The sequence below is a fragment of the Tamandua tetradactyla genome, chromosome 3 (genome assembly GCF_023851605.1).
Source record: "Tamandua tetradactyla isolate mTamTet1 chromosome 3, mTamTet1.pri, whole genome shotgun sequence".
Taxonomy (NCBI): Eukaryota; Metazoa; Chordata; class Mammalia; order Pilosa; family Myrmecophagidae; genus Tamandua; species Tamandua tetradactyla.
In genome coordinates, this window is record NC_135329.1 from 84,639,029 (window position 1) to 84,659,562 (window position 20,534).

At 38.2% G+C, this 20,534-nt stretch overlaps 2 pseudogenes; one reads left to right on the forward strand and one right to left on the reverse strand.

The window, feature by feature from the left end:
- Positions 1-1,031: 1,031 nt before the first annotated feature.
- Positions 1,032-1,939, forward strand: LOC143675693 (U2 small nuclear ribonucleoprotein B'' pseudogene; annotated as a pseudogene).
- Positions 1,940-8,522: 6,583 nt separating this feature from the next.
- Positions 8,523-9,620, reverse strand: LOC143675694 (akirin-1 pseudogene; annotated as a pseudogene).
- Positions 9,621-20,534: the final 10,914 nt, after the last annotated feature.

Here is a 20,534-nt window from a genome sequence, read left to right on the forward strand (position 1 = left end):
TGCTCAGATGTGACCTCTCTCTCTCTGAGCCCAACTCTGCAGGCGGGGTCTTTGCCTTCCCCTCTATGTGGGACATGACATTGGGGGGTGGGGGTCTCCCAGGCAGGGGATGGGTTTGGCCCTGGCACTGTGGGATCAGCAGTGCTGTCCTGACCAGAAGGAGGAAAAGAAGTGTTACTGGTAAAGTGTCAGTGTCTGGGAGAGTTCGGGTGGAGTCAAGGCGTACTTTGGAGGTCACTCTTGTGTGTGTTTTGTTTAGACATTGCTATCTCTCATGGCTTGATCGGCCCCAACCATAACGATTCCAGTCAATCATGAAGAGCACCTAGGGCAATATATAGAATTCTGTGGAGGTTCCATGCAATAGGGAACTTTCCAGGGGCCTCCAGCCTCCAGATAGGTCCCTGGACCAGATGGGTCATGAGACATGGAGGACTCAGGCTCTCCAGAGCATCAGCTGGTTCCATCTCCCTACTCCATATTGTGGACAGCCCCTTCCAACATGAGGGGGTTGGAATGGCCATGGCCCAGGTGCCCCTAGAAAGTGGGATGGAGGGATTGGGTGATGGTAGAGTTATAACAGAGAAGGTAGGATCTAACAAATTAATATGATTGCTGAATCATTACATTGATATTTCTTTTTAGTCTCTAGTATCTTAGAGCAGCTAGACGTAAAGACCTAAAATTGTGGAATTGTAACCCATGCCAAGTTCTGAGGTCTGTTCTTCAACTGATTGTTGTGCTGAGTCTCGAGATTTATTGCTTCTTTATATATATGTTATTTTTCACAAAACAGAGAAAGAAAGTCGATTGTGATGATAAAAAAATATTTGTTCCTTCTAGCCTCCTGTATTCTGGAGCAGCTGGAAGAAAAGATCTGAGAGAATTGTGTGGTGACCTATGACAGACTCTGGGATCTATCACGTGACTACTTGTTGAGGAGTGCTTTGAAGGCTATTGCTTTTTTCTTTCTTTGCTTTGTGTATGTGTTGTACTGTACAATGAAAAGGTTAATAAAAAAAAAGGTGCAGGCCTCAGGTTATTTGGACAATTTAAACAAAAACATGGATATCAGACCCAATCATACAATTAATATCAACAATATGAATGAGAAAATTAAAAAAGAAGAATTAAAGAGATTGCTATGTGCCCTGTTTTCTCAGTTTGGCCATGTGGTAGATATTATAGCTTTAAAGACTATGAAGGTGAGGGGTCAGGCCTTGCTTATATTTAAGGAACTGGATTTAGTCACAAAACCCTTGAGACAGTTGCAAGGATTTCCATTTTATGGGAAACCAATGTGAATCCAGTATGCAAAAACAGATTCTGATATAATATCTAAAATGCGTGGCATGTTGGCTGACAAAGAAAAGAAAAATGTCAAAACTTTGGAATAGACTGCAACAACTGCAAACAAAACCCTGGTCTGGGAACACCAAATTCAGCTAATGCCCAAGGAAATACAGCACCAAATCCTCAGGCTCTGGATTATCCTCCAAACTATATTTTATTCCTTAATAACTTACCAGAAGAGACTAATGAGATGATGTTATCTATGCTGTTTAATCAGTTCCCTGGTTTTAAGGAAGTCCGTTTGGTATCTGGAAGACATGACATTGCTTTTGTTGAATTTGAAAATGATGGACATGATGATGTTAAGAATTACTGATTGCATATGTAGAATGGAATGATTTCTAAATGTTGTGTTAATTTCTTTTTTTTCTTTAATTAATAATAATAAAAAAATGATGGACAGGCTGGTGCTGCCAGGGATGTATTACAAGGATTTAAGATCACACCATCCCATGCCATAAAGATCACCCATGCCAAAAAAATAACATTTGGAACAGTCTTCTGTAAAGGACTTGGTGTTATTTATAGTATTTGTTTTGATAACATTGTGGTCAAGCCATTTTTAATAGTTGAGGACAAGATGTAGCGAAAGCAAAATTTTTGTGAAGAACTTACAAATTATCCAGTCTTTCTTTAGCCTTTGTGAACTGTGGAATACAAAGGCCTTAATTTTGTACAATAAACTTTTATTTGTATTTTAAAAAAAACAAAGAACACCATAAGTCAATGATTCAGTAATCCACCATGTTCTATTTGCTAGCTGCAAGAATGCAATACACCAGAAACAGAAAACAGGCTTTTTAAAGAGGGAATTTATTAAGTTGCAAATTTACAGTTCTAAGGCTGTGAAATTGTCCAAATTAAAGCAAGTCTATTGAAATGTCCAATCTAAGGCATCCAGGGAAAGATACCTTGGTTCACGAAGGCTGATGATGTTCAGCATTTCTCGCTCAGCTGGAAAGGCACATGGTGAACTTGGCAATGTCTGCTAGCTTTCTCTCCAGGTTTCTTGTTTCATGAAGCACCCCCAGGGACATTTTCCTTCTTCATCTCCGGCGGCGTGGGTCTTGTGGCTGTGCCATGGCTCTGCTCAGCTCTGCTGTGACTTTCTTGTGGCTCTAAAAAGGGGCTCTCTCCAAAATGTTTCCTCTTCTATAGGGTTTCAGTAAACTAATCAAGACCCACATGGAATGAGCGCGCCATGTCTCTGTGGAGATAATCTAATCAAAGTTTTCCAATCTACAATGTCGAATCAGGATTAAAAGGAAGGCTACTTCCACAAGAATGGATCAGGATTAAAACATGGCTTTTCTGGGGTACATAACACTTTCAAACTGGCACAGGTGATAAAAAATGTTTTAGGACTTGACAGAGACAGTGGTTGTGCAAGACTGTGGATGTATCAAATGTCACTGAATTGTTCACTTGAAAAAGTCAAATTTATTATGTGAGTTTTATCTCAAAAAAATGCAGAAGTCAGATTGTGTCATTCCTAGGCTCATAGATCTCTAAGGACTTCCCATCAGACTCAAGGTACAAGGCAGTGTCCTGCTCAATGGGTGTCTGTCACCTCTCTGTTCTCCTCTACTGCCACTCTCTCTCCAGATCACTCTGCTCCAGCCATAATGGTCTCCCAGGGTTCCTCCAGCATGACAGGAAACAACTACCTCGGGGTCTCTGTACTTACTGTGCCTTCTGCCTGATGCAAAGCTCACCACCTCCCCAAGCTCACTACCTCCCCAAGGTCAGGTCTGTACTCGAAAGACCTTTTCTTACTCAGGCATGCCAAGCAACCTTCCTGGAAGTTACAGTTAGCAATTCCCCTTTCTTCCTTAGTCTTTTCCTATCACTATCTGATGCACTATATATTTAAATTATTTTGTTCCTTTTTTGTCTCTACTCCCTTCTCCTAAGAGTTTAAACTGCCCCAGAGCAGGGATTTTGTCTGTTTTGCTTATAGCTGCATCCCGTACCTGGAACACTTTGACTTGAAGTAGATACAATAAAATGTTTGTTGAATGAATAAACCAGCTTCAATATACTTTGCCAGAAGGATTTCTTCATATGAAAGCATGATAGGTTTCTTGTTTTTATCTATCTAATATTTCTTGTGAGAGCCCTTATGGTTTCTTCTTTAATTTAATAAAAGTAATGTTTTCATTACTTAGTTCCCTTTCACCCACGTTCTTTAATCAGATTAATCCGCCTGTTGTACCTTTGTCTTTGGCAGTTAAAAGTGATCATTTAGTACAACTGAATTTCTCCAATATTTGTTCTCCTTTCTTCTGGAATGTTTTCAGATTGTGGTATATTTTATATTTTATAAAAATATTTTATATTTTAAAAGATATTTACTTTTATTTTTACAATATAATAATAAATAAGCTCTGAAAATTTCATTTTCAAAATTAGGAAAAAAAAGAAAAGACTATCAGGATGGCCAGGATTTCCCTAGAGTGGCTCAATAGAAGGCAGTACACACACTCCAGGGCACATTCGATATTGAGAGATTTCATGGACATTAGATAACATTGACATCTAATATGTTGGCTGTTCTGTGAGATCAGCAGACTCTGCCGCTGAGCAAGATCACCGAAGCTGTGGGAGTCCCCAAAAAGGCATCAGCAGACCCTCAGCAGGTTCTCTGGGCACACATGCTCTTGTCCCTCCAGCCCTGTGGGGACCCTTAGTTGTATGCTGTTTTTCACTGCTCTGCAACTCCAATATTCCTACAAAATACTTGCAGGTTTCAACTGGAATAAAAAAGACTTTTGTCCCTCACAATACAGCCACTAATTATTCCTCACTTTTCAGAAGGTGCATACCTTCCCCTCACCCATGGTTTTTGTTGTCAGGGAACATACCTGGGAGTGGGTGGGGAGGGTAGCATCTGCCCTCCCTTGGGAGACATCAATATCCCACAAATCCTCATTCAAGAAGATGTTGGCAAAGTGATAAAAACAGGCTTATATATGGGAATCCTGTATTTCATGCATGATTTTTCCCCTGTAAACCCAAAACTTCTCTAATAAAAAAGAAGGAGAAGAGTTCCTCCAGTCTAAGCAAGGGCCTGTGTCAACCCCCCTGACACCACGTCCTGTTGAGGAATGTGGAGGCTGGAGGGACATGGTGCAGAGTTCATGTCCAAACAGCCTGGTTGGAAAGACTCAGGGGAAGACATTTGTGAGTACATGGAGATGGAAGCCACAGCTCTGATTGGGTTGAGAGCAGCCTCTGAGTTTCACAGAAGGGATTATAGATACATTCTTCCAGGATGGCTGGGTTGATCTGGATTCCGTCAGAAAAACAGAGGCCCTTCTAGATATTCCAAGAAAGTGAGAGGCTGATCCAACTGAGGCAGACAGACTCCACGATAGCCGTTGGTGGCCCCCCTCTGGTGTTCACACCTTCTGGTGTCCTTCCCCTGAGCGGGAGCTGTGCTAGCAACTTGTATCAAACCTATAGAATATGACAAAGGCATTTCATAGTTTAAGGACATCAAGGATGTCACCTGAGTGAAAAGGTTACAAGGGATTGTGGCTTCCATCTTGCTAGTGAACTGTCTCTACTGCCTTTTTTGTTTGCATGTTTTGATGAAATAAGCAGTTACATTGGAGAGGAACTGAAGGCAGCCTCCAACCAAAAGCCAGCTGGGACCTGAGACCCTCAGTCCAAGAGAACACAAGGAAGTGAATTCTGCCAACATTTCGTAGCTATAATTGTTGCACAAAAGATTCATGAAAGAATGCCAAAAAGTGAAAGTGCCAAGCCAGTGATAATCCAAAGACTGATCTCCTTACAGAACTGTGAGTCAAGAGCCCTGACTGACATGTAGGAAACAGGCCTTCCTGTTTTGTTTTGTTTTTTCCTTCTTTCTTTATTAGAGAAGTTGTGGGTTTACAGAACAGTCATGCATAAAATACAGGGTTCTTTTATACCACCCCACCAACAACCTTGCCTTGTGGTAGAACATTTGTTACAAATGAAGATAGCACATGTTTATAATTGTACTATTAACTAAAGTCCATGGTTTAACTTAGGGTCATTGTTTGTGCAGTGTAGTTTCACAGATTTTTAAAAAAATTTTGTTCTGTTGCCATATATACAATTTGACATTTCCCCTTTTGATCACATTCAGACATATATTTCAGTGCTGTTAATTGTGTTCACAATGTTGTGCTACCATCATCACCATCCATCTTTCTTGGGAGATTTTTGACTATGGATTCAGCCTCCTTACTAGTAATTGGTTTGTTAAGATCATCTACTTCTCCTCGGTCAATGTAGATAGTTTGTGGGTTTCTAAGAATTTGTCCATTTCATCTAGGTTATTTGATTTATTTGCATGCAGTTGTTCATGGTAACTTCTTATAGTCCTTTTTATATCAGCAGGGTCAGTAGTAATGTCTCCCTTTTCATTTCCGGTTTCATTATTTGTATCCTTTTTCTCTTTTTCTTTGCCAATCTAGCTAAAGGTTTATCTTTTCAAAGAACCAACTTTTGGTTTTGTTGGTTCTCTCTATTTTTTTTTTCTATTTCCCTCCCTACTCTTCTATCCCTTTCTTGACCATTCATCTCACCCCGTGGAATCCATCGGACACCTGCAAATTTTCAAGTACCTTTCTCTTTTACTGTATTTGTCCTCTTTATGTCTTACTCTTTCTTTTTTTTTCTTTTCTTTTTACTGAGTAAATAAATTTATTTTATAATTAGGTTCGAATTCAAGAAATATGCTGATATCAAATAAGAAAAAAATCCTCAAGCCATAACAATGTACAAAAACTTAAGTAAATGTTAAATGTGAAAGCACAGAACATATAGTTAAATAAGAAAAAGCTTACCAGTACAAACTCATTCTTTTTCCAAAGAAAAAAATGCCTACAATAATTTGTAATTATTATCTTAAGAAGGGTTGCTTTATTTAAAATTATAGTTATAATCCATGAGGTTCCTCAGAGATTGCATTGGAGTTCCTCTTGTGAACATCTGCCTGGCCTCCTGGAATTTGTGTTATTTCACTTATCTCCACTTTAATCTTTGGTATTTCCTTATTTCTGCTCACTGTGGGTTAGGTTTGCCCTTTTTTTTTCTAGTTCTTCCAATGTTGAGGCTAGGTCTCTAATTTGACGTCCTTCTTTTTTAATATAGATGTTTACAACTATAAATTTCCCTCTGAGCACTGCCTTCACTGCACCCCATATGTTTTGGCTTGTTGTATTTTCATTTTCATTCACCTTAAACTATTTCCTAATTTTGCTTCTGATTTCCTTTTTAAACCATTTGTTGTTTAATAGTATATTGTTAATTTCCACATATTTTTGTGAATTTCCCCTTTCTCTATTATTGATTCCTAGCTTCATTTCATTGTAATCACAATATACATTGTATGATTTCAATATTTTTTAATTTATTGAGAACTGTTTTGCAACCCTATATATGGTCTATCGTGGAGAATAAACCACATGCATGCAAGAAGAATGTATATCTGTTTTCATTGGGTTTAGCGTTCTATATATAACTATTAGCTCTAGTTGGTGTGGTGTATCATTCCAGTTCTATACTTCTGTACCAATCTTTTGATTAGATGTTCTACCCACTATTGAGAATGGTGCGATAAAGACTTCCTACTATTAATGTAGAAACATCAATTTCTTCCTTCAAATCTCTCAATATTTGCTTCATATATTTTGGGGGCTCTGCTATATGTATTAGCTTAAGTATTTTATTTGTTTGCAACTAAGCTTGTTAACATTATATAATGAAAATGTACAAAGAATAATGTTGCAGTTTTTGGCTAGATTTAAGTCAAAGACTTTCATTAATAAGGAATCTTTGTGAATATTCCAGAAATTTCTCTAAGCCATCTGATCAGAACAACTGTCTATGAATATTGCCTTACTTTGGAAAGTATTGGCATACATTTGAATTAAATTTAGAATATTTTGAAATAGGCCCTAATTAAAAAAACTATTCTATATTAAACTAAAACCAGTTTAATAGAACTTTCCTTTCCAGAAACAATAGTAAATGAAACAAGGTGTTTTGTAAAATGTGGTCCTGAACAAGCCACCATAAAACATAAATGTCTACTCAAACTTCCACCTCCTCAAGAGAGAGGCTACTTTCTGTTCCTCAGCCTTGGAAACAAAGTGAAGGACAGCCCATAAACAACCTCAGGAAGGGTGCTGCCAAAACAAAGCTCAGCAGTTAAACATGGACACCTCTTAAAAGTATTTAGGAAAACCTGACTAAAGGATCCAAATTCTGCTGCAGTAGCAGTGCTGCTGAGGCCTGGCCCAGTCCCCTGCTCACCTATGCTATGCTATGAAACAAACCCTGATGTTCCCGCTCTAGGGGAGTTCTTTTCCCTGGAAAGGTTTAGTGACCAAGGAGCTCTTTGATTACATGAATAAGGTGAGCACAGACTACAGATGGGTATTTTAAGGTTTGGTGTCAAAGTATCTTTCTAACATGGCTAGGCAGAGTCCATGTGTCAAATGGCCCATCCTCCAGTTTGTTCTAATTCCTCACCATGCATTTGTAGACCAAGATCACAGACCTTTGCTATGTCATCATAATCACATCTAATGTCTATCCTAACTTAGGATTTATATTCTGTGCCTGGAAACAGTCCCTGTATTTAACAATAATACCTACACATAAACAATCTACTGTTACAACTTACATGGTCACAAAACATTAATGATCTTCTGTACACCAAGTAAATGTTTTTGACCATAATTGTCATGCATCAAATTCATAGCAAGAATCCCCAAGATAAAAAAATTTGCACAATACAAATATAACTTAAAATACACATATGCATACACACATACACACACTGTTTTTATAGAACTGTGCTTGTGAAAACTCCATTTGTTGAGTGCCACTGAGGACATCTTTTGCTAAACTGCTACTCCAGGTTTTTTTGTTTGGAAATGGAAAATCTATCACAGTACGGCACAGCTGTTTGTTGGATGAGCAGGAAAGAAAGATATTCTTGTGGCAACCAGAAAGTTTCAAGGTCTTTCAGGTTGTACAAAATGGACCTGCAGAAATGATTAAGGGTTCTCAGGATGCAAAGTTGGAGTTGAAATGTGATATGAATCCAGTTGCAAAAAATGACAGCAGCCATCTCTTGAGGTCAAACTCAGATATGTAAGGAACCTTCAGGACATGTAGCTTGTTTGCCTTGTCCCATATCATGCATTCATGTGTGAACTTCATGAAAGATTCATATTGTTCTGACAGTTTATTATTGAGGATTTGCTCATACTCCTCCCAAATTTTATCTTCATCATCTTTTAAGAGACTATTCTAGTTTGCTAGCTCCTGAAATGTGATATACCAGAAATGGAACGGCTTTTAAAAAGGGGAGCAGGGGGAGGGAGGATTTATTAAGTTGCAAGTTTACAGGTTCCAAGGCCAAGAAAATGTTAAAAATAGAAGCAAGGCTATGGAAATGTCCAATCTAAGGCATCCAGGGAAAGATACCTTGGTTCAAGAAGGACGATGACATTCAGGGTTTCTCTCTCAACTGGAAGGGTACATGGTGAACATGGTGACATTGGCAAGCTTTCTCTCCAGACTTGTTTCATGAAGCATTTTCCTTCTTCATCTCCAAAGATCTCAGGCTGCATGGGCTCTAAAGCTTTTTCAAAATGGTTCCCTCTTAAAGGGCTTCAGTAAGCAAGCCCACCTTGAATGGATGGAGACACATCTCCGTGAAAACTATCTAATCAAAAGTTACCACCCACAATTGGGTGGGTAGGTTACATCTCCATGGAAACAGTCAAAAAGATCTCACCCAGCAATACTGAATGAGGATTCAAGGATCTCAAAATGGCTTTTCTGGGGTTCACAACAGATTCAAACTGGCAGAGAGATGCTCACATATTATGCCAACTTGATGGAGGGTAAAGGTGGGCTGGTCTTTCTTCACCCAGGAGGAACCTGGAGAACTAGGTGCTGTGAGAGCTGAGGAGTGAGGATGACTATCCCAAGTCAAGCTTCACTCTGAGTAAGAACAATTCTAAATGTCTCCACCTCTGCTAACAACTATATTCTTGTTTTACGTTCTGAAACATTTGCTCCGGAGTTGGAAGGCATCGCTCACTACCCGGCAGGGCATGCTGCTGCAGAGCGGGCAGTGGGATCTGTAACTGAAGCGGCTGCAGCTGGGCATCTAGGGTTCTAAGGCACCGAGCGGGGCCAGACAGAGCGGCGCAGCCTCGATCTCCCTGGGCCACTTCCACGCCACCCCCCATGCCATGCTGCTGGGGGGCCAGGACGAGGCCAGGACGAGGTCCGCACGACCGGGTAACTGTGGCCCCACCTCAGGTTTCTCAGTGGAGCTCCTATCTAGATATATTTTTAATCTATTTTCCTTGTAGTTATGATGGGGTTAAATTTTAACATCCTAAATATATTACAAATAACATTTGGTTTGATACCAACTTAATTTCAATAGCAAGCACATACCATTTCCCACACTCTTCTTTCCCCCACTGCTTTTTAAAGTACTTGTTAACCACTTATAACTTTGCACATTGTATGTCCAAAAACATAAATTTATCATTAATTTTTATATAACTGTAGGAAGTAAGAAGTGGAGTTACATACCAAATAGTATACTACAATAAAACTAGCACTTATAATTACCCAAATAATCACCTTTACCAGAGGGCATTATTTCTTTATGCTGCTGTGAACCACTGTCTAATGTCCTTTCCTTTCAGTCTGAAGAACTCTCTTTAGTATTGCTTGTAGGGCATGTTTAGAGATGATGAACTCCTTCAGCTTTTGTCTGAGAATGCCTTAATCTCTCCCTCATTTTTGAAAGAGAATCTTGCTGGATATAAAATTCTTGGCTGGCAAGTGTTTTTCTTCAACAATTTAAATATTTTCACCTACTGCTCTCTTTTCTTCATGGTTTCTGATGAGAAATTATCACTTAATCTTTTCAGCAAAGTACTGAACACATTACTTTTCTCTTGCAACTTTCAGAACTTTCTCCTTTGCATTTTATAATCTAATCAATATATGATGGGGGCACTTATCTTCATCTTTATCCTGTTTGGTGTTCTTTGAGCTCTGTGGATGTGCATATTTGAGTCTTTTGCTAAGTTTGGAAGTTCTCTGTCCCTCTTCTTTGACTATTCTCTATGCCCCCTTCTCTCTTTCTTCTCCATTTGTACTCCCATAATGTGTACATTAGTGCATTTGATGGTATCCCACTTTTGAGCTGTCTTCACTTTAACTCTTTTTTATTGTATGATATAATATATATATATATATATGTAAAGCAAAGAAAGGAAAAAGCAATCGTTTTCAGAGTACTTTTCAACATGTAGCTACAAGACAGAACCCAGAGTTTGTCATGTGCTATCATACCATTGTCTCAAATTTTTCCTTCTAGCTGATCCAGAACATAGGAGATTAGAAGGAATAAATATTTTTATCATCACAATCGACTTTTTTTCTTTTTTTGTGAAAAATAACATATATACCAAAAAGCAATAAATTTCAAAGCACAGCCCAGCAATTAGTTGTAGAACAGATTTCAGAGTTTGGTATGGGTTACAATTCCAGAATTTTAAGTTTTTACTTCTAAGCTGCTCTAAGATGCTGGGAAGTAAAAGAAGTATCAATTTAATGATTCTGTAATCATATTCATTTGTTAAACCCTACCTTGTTTTCACCTTTAACATTTCCTTTTCGTTTCTGCTCCTCAGCTTGATTTATTTTGTCTTTTCTTCAAGTTCACTGATTCATTCTTCTTTCAGCTCCAATCTGCTCTTGAAACCATCTAAGAATTTTTCATTTCAGTTTTTGTTGTCTTCAACTCCAATAGTTCTGTTTCATTCTTTTTAAAAATGTCTGTCTTTACTAAGTTTCTCATATTGTTCATTCATTGTTTTCCCAAAATCCTCCATTACCTTCAACATTTTTAAAGATTTTTTAAAAAGGTTTTGTTTGGTTTATGCATATACTCATCTTACTCCATTAGTGTTTTCTGTATTTTTATGCTCTTCCTTTGCATGGGCCATCATTTCTATTTCTTTGTTAGTTTTGTGCTCTTATTGCACACTGCACATTTTAATATTTTAAAATGTTAACTCAGGGGGTGAAAGGATAATTCAGTGGTAGAATTCTCACCTGCCATGAGAGAGACCCAAGTTCAATTCCGAGCCCATTCACTTCCCTCTACCCAATTAAAAAAAAAATTTCAACAAATGGTGCTGCAATAGTGAGATAGTCATATGGAAAAATAATGAAATGTGACCCCCACTGTACAGCACACACACACAAAAATGTTAACTTAATAAACCTCAGGAATTTGTTCTCTGAGATACCATTTTTATCACCAGCTGGTGATGACAGATTTTCTTGAGCTTCAGCCCTTCTCTCAAGATGGTCTACCCAAGGCGAATGCGCCGTGCAGGGTTTTCCCTGTCTTTCTGGGCCTCTGGCTTGTCCTGGGATTTTGCTTCTCAGTTGTTTTGCAGGTCTTCTGTTTACAGGAGTTTGGTTGTGCCCTCTGTTCCCCAGGAGTGTTTGAAGCTGGCAGGCCTGTGTCCTAGACTATCTGTCTCTGTAGTTTTTTTACGCTCCTTTTGTTGTCGCATGTCTCATTTTTGTATGTGTGTGCTGTATGGTGGGGGTCACAAAAAATTTCATAATTTTCCATGTGACTATTCCATTATTGCAGGACCATTTGTTGATTTTTTTTTAATTGGGTGGAGGGAAGCAAATTCTAGTGGCTGGGGCACCTGGACAGGACTTTCCCAATCAGTGTTTCCCAGCCGAAGCAGGGCCAGGGACCCATGAAGGGGCACAGACCAGCTCCAAAGTTCCTTGGGGAAGGGATCGGGAGGGCCTCCAAAAGCCTCTGATGGCTCCCCAAAGCTGTTTTCCTGGCCTGCCCAGCAAAGATAACCCTTCTGTTAACTGTCCCCCCCAGCCCTGAGGAAGCCCTGCATCTTTAAACCTCCATGCCTCTGCTCCTGTCTGGGAAGGGTTGAAACGATAGCTGCTACTGCCTTTACCCAGGACCTGTTGAAATAACAGCTACCCTCAGAGCCAGACACCCAGCAATACTAATCCAATACCATGATCAATGATCAGCTATGCCCACCCTGTTCTTGAGTAAGGGATTGTTATGTCCCTTTCTCTCACCAGTGAGTTAGCCAGGGACTGGATCCAGCAGTGGCCTGCCATGTGAGTGGGGGATGGGCACCAGTAGCTGCTGTACAGAGAGAGCAACTTACTGCCCTTTACTGTAATTTATCAGGCTCTTCCTCCTGCTGTTCCCCAGTGCTGTACAGGGTTCTTCTCGCCTCTGGAGTTCCAAAACAGTTGTTTCAGACAGTTCCTGTCTGTTTAATAGCTGTTTTTGTGGAAGCACTGAGTCCTGGAGCTCTGTACTCTGCTGTCTTCCTTGAAGTCAAGTCCCTGTTTATAATGACACTGATTTAATGAGTTGTGCTACATGTTTGGGTACTTCAGATTCATTGACTTTGAATCTAATTTTGCCATTTAGTCTTGGGAGTCATTTAGCTTAATTCAATTCAGAATTGGAAAGGCCATCCCAGGTCTTCCTTACACTCCACCTACAAAAACATATAACTTTGAGGTTTAACATTCATTCCAAAGGTCATAATATCTTACCCTCTGCCATATAAAGTGGATGATAAAATTTGTTTTTCAGCTCTTAACACCTACAACATGAATAAGCAAGAAAAATTTCCTCACTTTGTTTAGAATAAACACTGTGAACCTGAAGATGCAGGTAGATTATTTTTTAATTTAATTGTTAACCTTTTATTGTAGTTACAAATATACAATTCAAAATTTTAACCACATTCAAGCATACAACTCAGTAGTATTAATTACATTCACAATATTGTGTTAGCAGCACCAATAGGTTATTTTTTATCTTGCTTGACAAAACCTTCTTCACTTTACTGCAGTATTTTTCTACTGCAAACATTAAGCCTTTTGGATCTTTTCTGAGTCCAATTCTCATTGCCCCTTGGCTCTTCCTGGCACAAAGAATGAGGACTTTATGCTGAAATGGAACTAGAATTTTTATGCTAGTTATCTTGTGGATTTTCCCCAAGCGATTTCTTTGGGGAAGCTCTCCAGCTCATCATGCACAGTCTTTCAGCTTTTCTCTGGGTAGAGACAAGTGTGCCAAATTTCACATGATTATGAATACTATTCTATCATTGCCCAATACTTGTATTTCTTATAACATCATTACTCTCCTATACCAAAGGTCCCTCAGGCTTAACACTGTTACCAGGCAGAGCTTTAAACTCTGCAAAATTTCCTTCTTAAAGATGTTTGTCAAATTCAAGGAGGCTCAGCCCTTGTTTTCCTCCAAAATATAAATATGAATAACATTAATATTAGACATATCATTATATTAGTAGCAATATTAATATATTCATATTATAAACATAGACAATGTTGTTTTTAACAAACATTAATGCTTAAAATGCTGATGAACCACATTATTAAACAATAAAATATAAATAAATATTAATGACTGGGCCAGTTTGAACCTGTGGTGGACCCCAGAAAAGCCATGCCCTTTAATCCTCATTCAATATTGCTGGGTGGGAGCATTTTGATTGTTTCCATGAAGATGTGACCCACCCAATTGTGGGTGGTAACTTTTGATTAGATGATTTCCATGGAGGTGTGTCTCCACCCACTGAAGGTGGAGTTGCTTACTGGAATCTTTTAAAAGAGGAAACATTCTGGAGAGAATGCCTTTTTGTAGAGCCACAAGAAAGCCAGCAGACGCTGCCATGTTTGCCATGTGCCCTCCTTCCAGCTGAGAGAGCAACATTGAAGTCATCGGCCTTCTTGAGCCAAGGTATCTTTCCCTGGATGCCTTAAATTGGACATTTCTATAAACTTGCTTTAATTGGCCCATTTTCTTGGCCTTAGAACTGTACACTTGTAACTTATTAAATTTCCCTCTTTAAAAGCCATTCCATTTCTGGTATATTGCATTCTGGAAGCTAGCAGACTAGATCAATGACAAGGTGGATTTTAGAGGAATGACTCCACAGAAAAAAAATAAATGGAGTGGGTGGCCATAGGGTCATGAAAGTGGTGACAGAATAGAGATTCAAAATCAATCCTCACTTTCTAGCACTTCCCAAGTTCCACTAAGGATCACCTGCTGTCTGCCCACTACATTTTTTTTTCTTTTTTTTTATTAATTAAAAAAAGAATTAACAAAACAATTAGAAATCATTCCATTCTACATGTACAATCAGTAATTCTTAATAACATCACATAGTTGCATATTCATCATTTCTTAGTACATTTGCATCGATTTAGAAAAAGAAAGTAAAAGACAACAGAATAAGATTTAAAACATTAATAGAAAGAAAGAAAAAAAAACAAAAAACCTATACCTCACATGCAGCTTCATTCAGTGTTTTAACATAATTGCATTACAATTGGGTAGTATTGTGCTGTCCATTTCTGAGTTTTTATATCCAGTCCCGTTGTACAGTCTGTATCCCTTCAGCTCCAATTACCCCTTCTCTTTTTTTTTTTTAATTAACAGAAAAAAAGAAATTAACCCAACATTTAGAAATCATACCATTCTACATATGCAATCAGTAATTCTTAACATCATCACATAGATGCATGATCATCATTTCTTAGTACATTTGCATCGGTTTAGAAAAACTAGCAACATAACCGAAAAAGATATAGAATGTTAATATAGAGACAAAAATAAAAGTAATAATAGTAAAGTCAAAACAAAACAAAACAAAACAAAACAAAAACCTATAGCTCAGATGCAGCTTCATTCAGTGTTTTAACAAGATTACTTTACAATTAGGTATTATTGTGTTGTCCATTTTGAGTTTTTGTATCTAGTCCTGTTGCACAGTCTGTATCCCAACAGCTCCAATTGCCCATTATCTTACCCTGTTTCTACCTCCTGCTGGACTCTGTTACCAATGACATATTCCAAATTTATTCTCGAATGTCTGTTCACATCAGTGGGACCATACAGTATTTGTCCTTTAGTTTTTGGCTAGACAAACTCAGCATAATGTTCTCTAGGTCCATCCACGTTATTACATGCTTCATAAGTTTATCCTGTCTTAAAGCTGCATAGTATTCCATCGTATGTATATACCACAGTTTGTTTAGCCACTCTTCTGTTGATGGAGATTTCGGCTGTTTCCATCTCTTTGCAATTGTAAAGAACGCTGCTGTAAACATTGGTGTGCAAATGTCCGTTTGTGTCTTTGCCCTTAAGTCCTTTGAGTATATTCCCAGCAATGGTATTGCTGGGTCGTATGGCAATTCTATATTCAGCTTTTTGAGGAACCGCCAAACTGCCTTCCACAGTGGTTGCACCATTTGACATTCCCACCAACAGTGGATAAGTGTGCCTCTTTCTCCGCATCCTCTCCAGCACTTGTCATTTTCTGTTTTGTTGATAATGGCCATTCTGGTGGGTGTGAGATGATATCTCATTGTGGTTTTGATTTGCATTTCTCTAATGGCCAGGGACATTGAGCATCTCTTCATGTGCCTTTTGGCCATTTGTATTTCCTCTTCTGATAGGTGTCTGTTCAAGTCTTTTTCCCATTTTGTAATTGGGTTGGCTGTCTTTTTGTTGTTGAGTTGAACAATCTCATTATAAATTCTGGATACTAGACCTTTATCTGATATGTCATTTCCAAATATTGTCTCCCATTGTGTAGGCTGTCTTTCTACTTTCTTGATGAAGTTCTTTGATGCACAAAAGTGTTTAATTTTGAGGAGCTCCCATTTATTTATTTCCTTCTTCAGTGTTCTTGCTTTAGGTTTAAGGTCCATAAAACCGCCTCCAGTTGTAAGATCCATAAGATATCTCCCAACATTTTCCTCTAACTGTTTTATGGTCTTAGACCTAATGTTTAGATCTTTGATCCATTTTGAGTTAACTTTTGTGTAGGGTGTGAGAGATGGGTCTTCTTTCATTCTTTTGCATATGGATATCCAGTTCTCTAGGCACCATTTATTGAAGAGACTGTTCTGTCCCAGGTGAGTTGGCTTGACTGCCTTATCAAAGGTCAAATGTCCATAGATGAGAGGGTCTATATCTGAGCACTCTATTCGATTCCATTGGTCGATATATCTATCTTTATGCCAATACCATGCTGTTTTGACCACTGTGGCTTCATAATATGCCTTAAAGTCCGGCATCGCGAGACCTCCAGCTTCGTTTTTTTTCCTCAAGATGTTTTTAGCAATTCGGGGCACCCTGCCCTTCCAGATAAATTTGCTTATTGGTTTTTCTATTTCTGAAAAATAAGTTGTAGGGATTTTGATTGGTATTGCATTGAATCTGTAAATCAGTTTAGGTAGGATTGACATCTTAACTATATTTAGTCTTCCAATCCATGAACACGGTATGCCCTTCCATCTATTTAGATCTTCTGTGATTTCTTTTAACAGTTTTTTGTAGTTTTCTTTATATAGGTTTTTTTGTCTCTTTAGTTAAATTTATTCCTAGGTATTTTATTCTTTTAGTTGCAATTGTAAATGGGATTGGTTTCTTGATTTCCCCCTCAGCTTGTTCATTACTAGTGTATAGAAATGCTACAGATTTTTGAATGTTGATCTTGTAACCTGCTACTTTGCTGTACTCATTTATTAGCTCTAGTAGTTTTGTTGTGGATTTTTCCGGGTTTTCGATGTATAGTATCATATCATCTGCAAACACATGATAGTTTTACTTCTTCCTTTCCAATTTTGATGCCTTGTATTTCTTTTTCTTGTCTAATTGCTCTGGCTAGAACCTCCAACATGATGTTGAATAATAGTGGTGATAATGGACATCCTTGTCTTGTTCCTGATCTTAGGGGGAAAGTTTTCAATTTTTCCCCATTGAGGATGATATTAGCTGTGGGTTTTTCATATATTCCCTCTATCATTTTAAGGAAGTTCCCTTGTATTCCTATCCTTTGAAGTGTTTTCAACAGGAAAGGATGTTGAATCTTGTCGAATGCCTTCTCTGCATCAATTGAGATGATCATGTAATTTTTCTGCTTTGATTTGTTGATATGGTGTATTACATTAATTGATTTTCTTATGTTGAACCATCCTTGCATACCTGGGATGAATCCTACTTGGTCATGATGTATAATTCTTTTAATGTGTTGTTGGATACGATTTGCTAGAATTTTATTGAGGATTTTTGCATCTATATTCATTAGAGAGATTGGTCTGTAGTTTTATTTTTTTGTAATATCTTTGCCTGGTTTTGGTATGAGGGTGATGTTGGCTTCATAGAATGAAATAGGTAGCTTTCCCTCCACTTCGATTTTTCTTGAAGAGTTTGAGGAGAGTTGGTACTAATTCTTTCTGGAACGTTTGGTAGAATTCACATGTGAAGCCGTCTGGTCCTGGACTTTTCTTTTTAGGAAGCTTTTGAATGACTAATTCAATTTCTTTACTTGTGATTGGTTTGTTGAGGTCATCTATGTCTTCTTGAGTCAAAGTTGGTTGTTCATGTCTTTCCAGGAACCCGTCCATTTCATCTAAATTGTTGTATTTATTAGCGTAAAGTTGTTCATAGTATCCTGTTATTACCTCCTTTATTTCTGTGAGGTCAGTAGTTATGTCTCCTCTTCCATTTCTGATCTTATTTATTTGCATCCTCTCTCTTCTTCTTTTTGTCAGTCTTGCTAAAGGCCCATCAATCTTATTGATTTTCTCATAGAACCAACTTCTGATCATATTGATTTTCTCTATTGTTTTCATGTTTTCAATTTCATTTATTTCTGCTCTGATCTTTGTTATTTCTTTCCTTTTGCTTGCTTTGGGATTAGTTTGCTGTTCTTTCTCCAGTTCTTCCAAGTGAACAGTTAATTCCTGCATTTTTGCCTTTTCTTCTTTTCTGATATAGGCATGTAGGGCAATAAATTTCCCTCTTAGCACTGCCTTTGCTGCATCCCATAAGTTTTGATATGTTGTGTTTTCATTTTCATTTGCCTCGAGGTATTTGCTAATTTCTCTTACAATTTCTTCTTTGACCCACTCGTTGTTTAAGAGTGTGTTGTTTAGCCTCCACGTATTTGTGAATTTTCTGGCATTCCACCTATTATTGATTTCCAACTTCATTCCTTTATGATCCGAGAAAGTGTTGTGTATGATTTCAATATTTTTAAATTTGTTAAGACTTGCTTTGTGACCCAGCATATGGTCTATCTTTGAGAATGATCCATGAGCACTTGAGAAAAAGGTGTATCCTGCTGTTGTGGGATTTAATGTCCTATAAATGTCTGTTAAGTCTAGCTCCTTTATAGTAATATTCAGATTCTCTATTTCTTTTTTGATCCTCTGTCTAGATGTTCTGTCCATTGATGAGAGTGGTGAATTGAAGTCTCCAACTATTATGGTATTTGTGTCTATTTCCTTTTTCAGTGTTTGCAGTGTATTCCTCACGTATTTTGGGGCATTCTGGTTCGGTGCGTAAATATTTATGATTGTTATGTCTTCTTGTTTAATTGTTCCTTTTATTAGTATATAGTGTCCTTCCTTGTCTCTTTTAACTGTTTTACATTTGAAGTCTAACTTGTTGGATATTAGTATAGCCACTCCTGCTATTTTCTGGTTGTTATTAGCATGAAATATCTTTTCCCAACCTTTCACTTTCAACCTATGTTTATCTTTGCGTCTAAGATGTGTTTCCTGTAGACAGCATATAGAAGGATCCTGTTTTTTAATCCATTCTGCCATTCTATGTCTTTTGATTGGGGAATTCAGTCCATTAACATTTAGTGTTATTACTGTTTGGATAATATTTTCCTCTAACATTTTGCCTTTTGCATTATATATATCATATCTGACTTTCCTTCTTTCTACACTCTTCTCCATACCTCTCTCTTCTGTCTTTTTGGTTCTGACTCTAGTGCTCCCTTTAGTATTTCTTGCAGAGCTGGTCTCTTGGTCACAAATTCTCTCAGTGACTTTATGTCTGAGAATGTTTTAATTTCTCCCTCATTTTTGAAGGACAATTTTGCTGGATATAGGAGTCTTGGTTGGCAGTTTTTCTCTTTTAGTAATTTAAATATATCATCCCACTGTCTTCTAGCTTCCATGGTTTCTGCTGAGAAATCTACACATAGTCTTATTGGGTTTCCCTTGTATGTGATGGATTGTTTTTCTCTTGCTGCTTTCAAGATCCTCTCTTTCTCTTTGACTTGTGACATTCTAACTAGTAAGTGTCTTGGAAAACGCCTGTTTGGGTCTAATCTCTTTGGGGTGCGCTGCACTTCTTGGATCTGTAATTTTAGTTCTTTCATAAGAGTTGGGAAATTTTCAGTGAAAATTTCTTCCATTAGTTTTTCTCCTCCTTTTCCCTTCTCTTCTCCTTCTGGGACACCCACAACACGTATATTTGTGCGCTTCATATTGTCCTTGAGTTCCCTGATACCCTGTTCAAATTTTTCCATTCTTTTCCCGATAGTTTCTGTTTGTTTTTGGAATTCAGATGTTCCATCCTCCAAATCACTAATTCTATCTTCTGTCTCTTTGAATCTATCATTGTAGGAATCCATTGTTTTTTCTATCTTTTCTACTTTGTCCTTCACTTCCATAAGTTCTGTGATTTGTTTTTTCAGTTTTTCTATTTCTTCTTTATGTTCAGCCCATGTCTTCTTCATGTCCTCCCTCAATTTATCGATTTCGTTTTTGAAGAGGTTTTCCATTTCTGTTCGTATATTCAGCATTAGTTGCCTCAGTTCCTGTATCTCGTTTGAACTATTGGTTTGTTCCTTTGACTGGGCCATATTTTCAATTATTTGAGCGTGATCCGTTATCTTCTGTTGGCGTCTGCGCATTTAGACAGATTTCCCTGGGTATTGCATCCAAAAGTTAGGAAGATTTTTCTGTGAAATCTCTGGGTTCTGTTTTTCTTATCCTGCCCAGTAGGTGACGCTCGTGGCACACGTTTGTCTGCGGGTCCCACCAGTAAAAGGTGCTGTGGGACCTTTAACTTTGGAAAACTCTCGCCGTCCGGGAGGTTCGCTAGCCGAAGCGGCTTGGAAGGGTTCGAGCCGGCCCGGGGTCCGAATGCGGGGAGGGTTGCTGGCTGCCGCAGCCCGGGAAAGCACCCGTCCGAATTTCCTAGTCGGCCTGGGGCGACA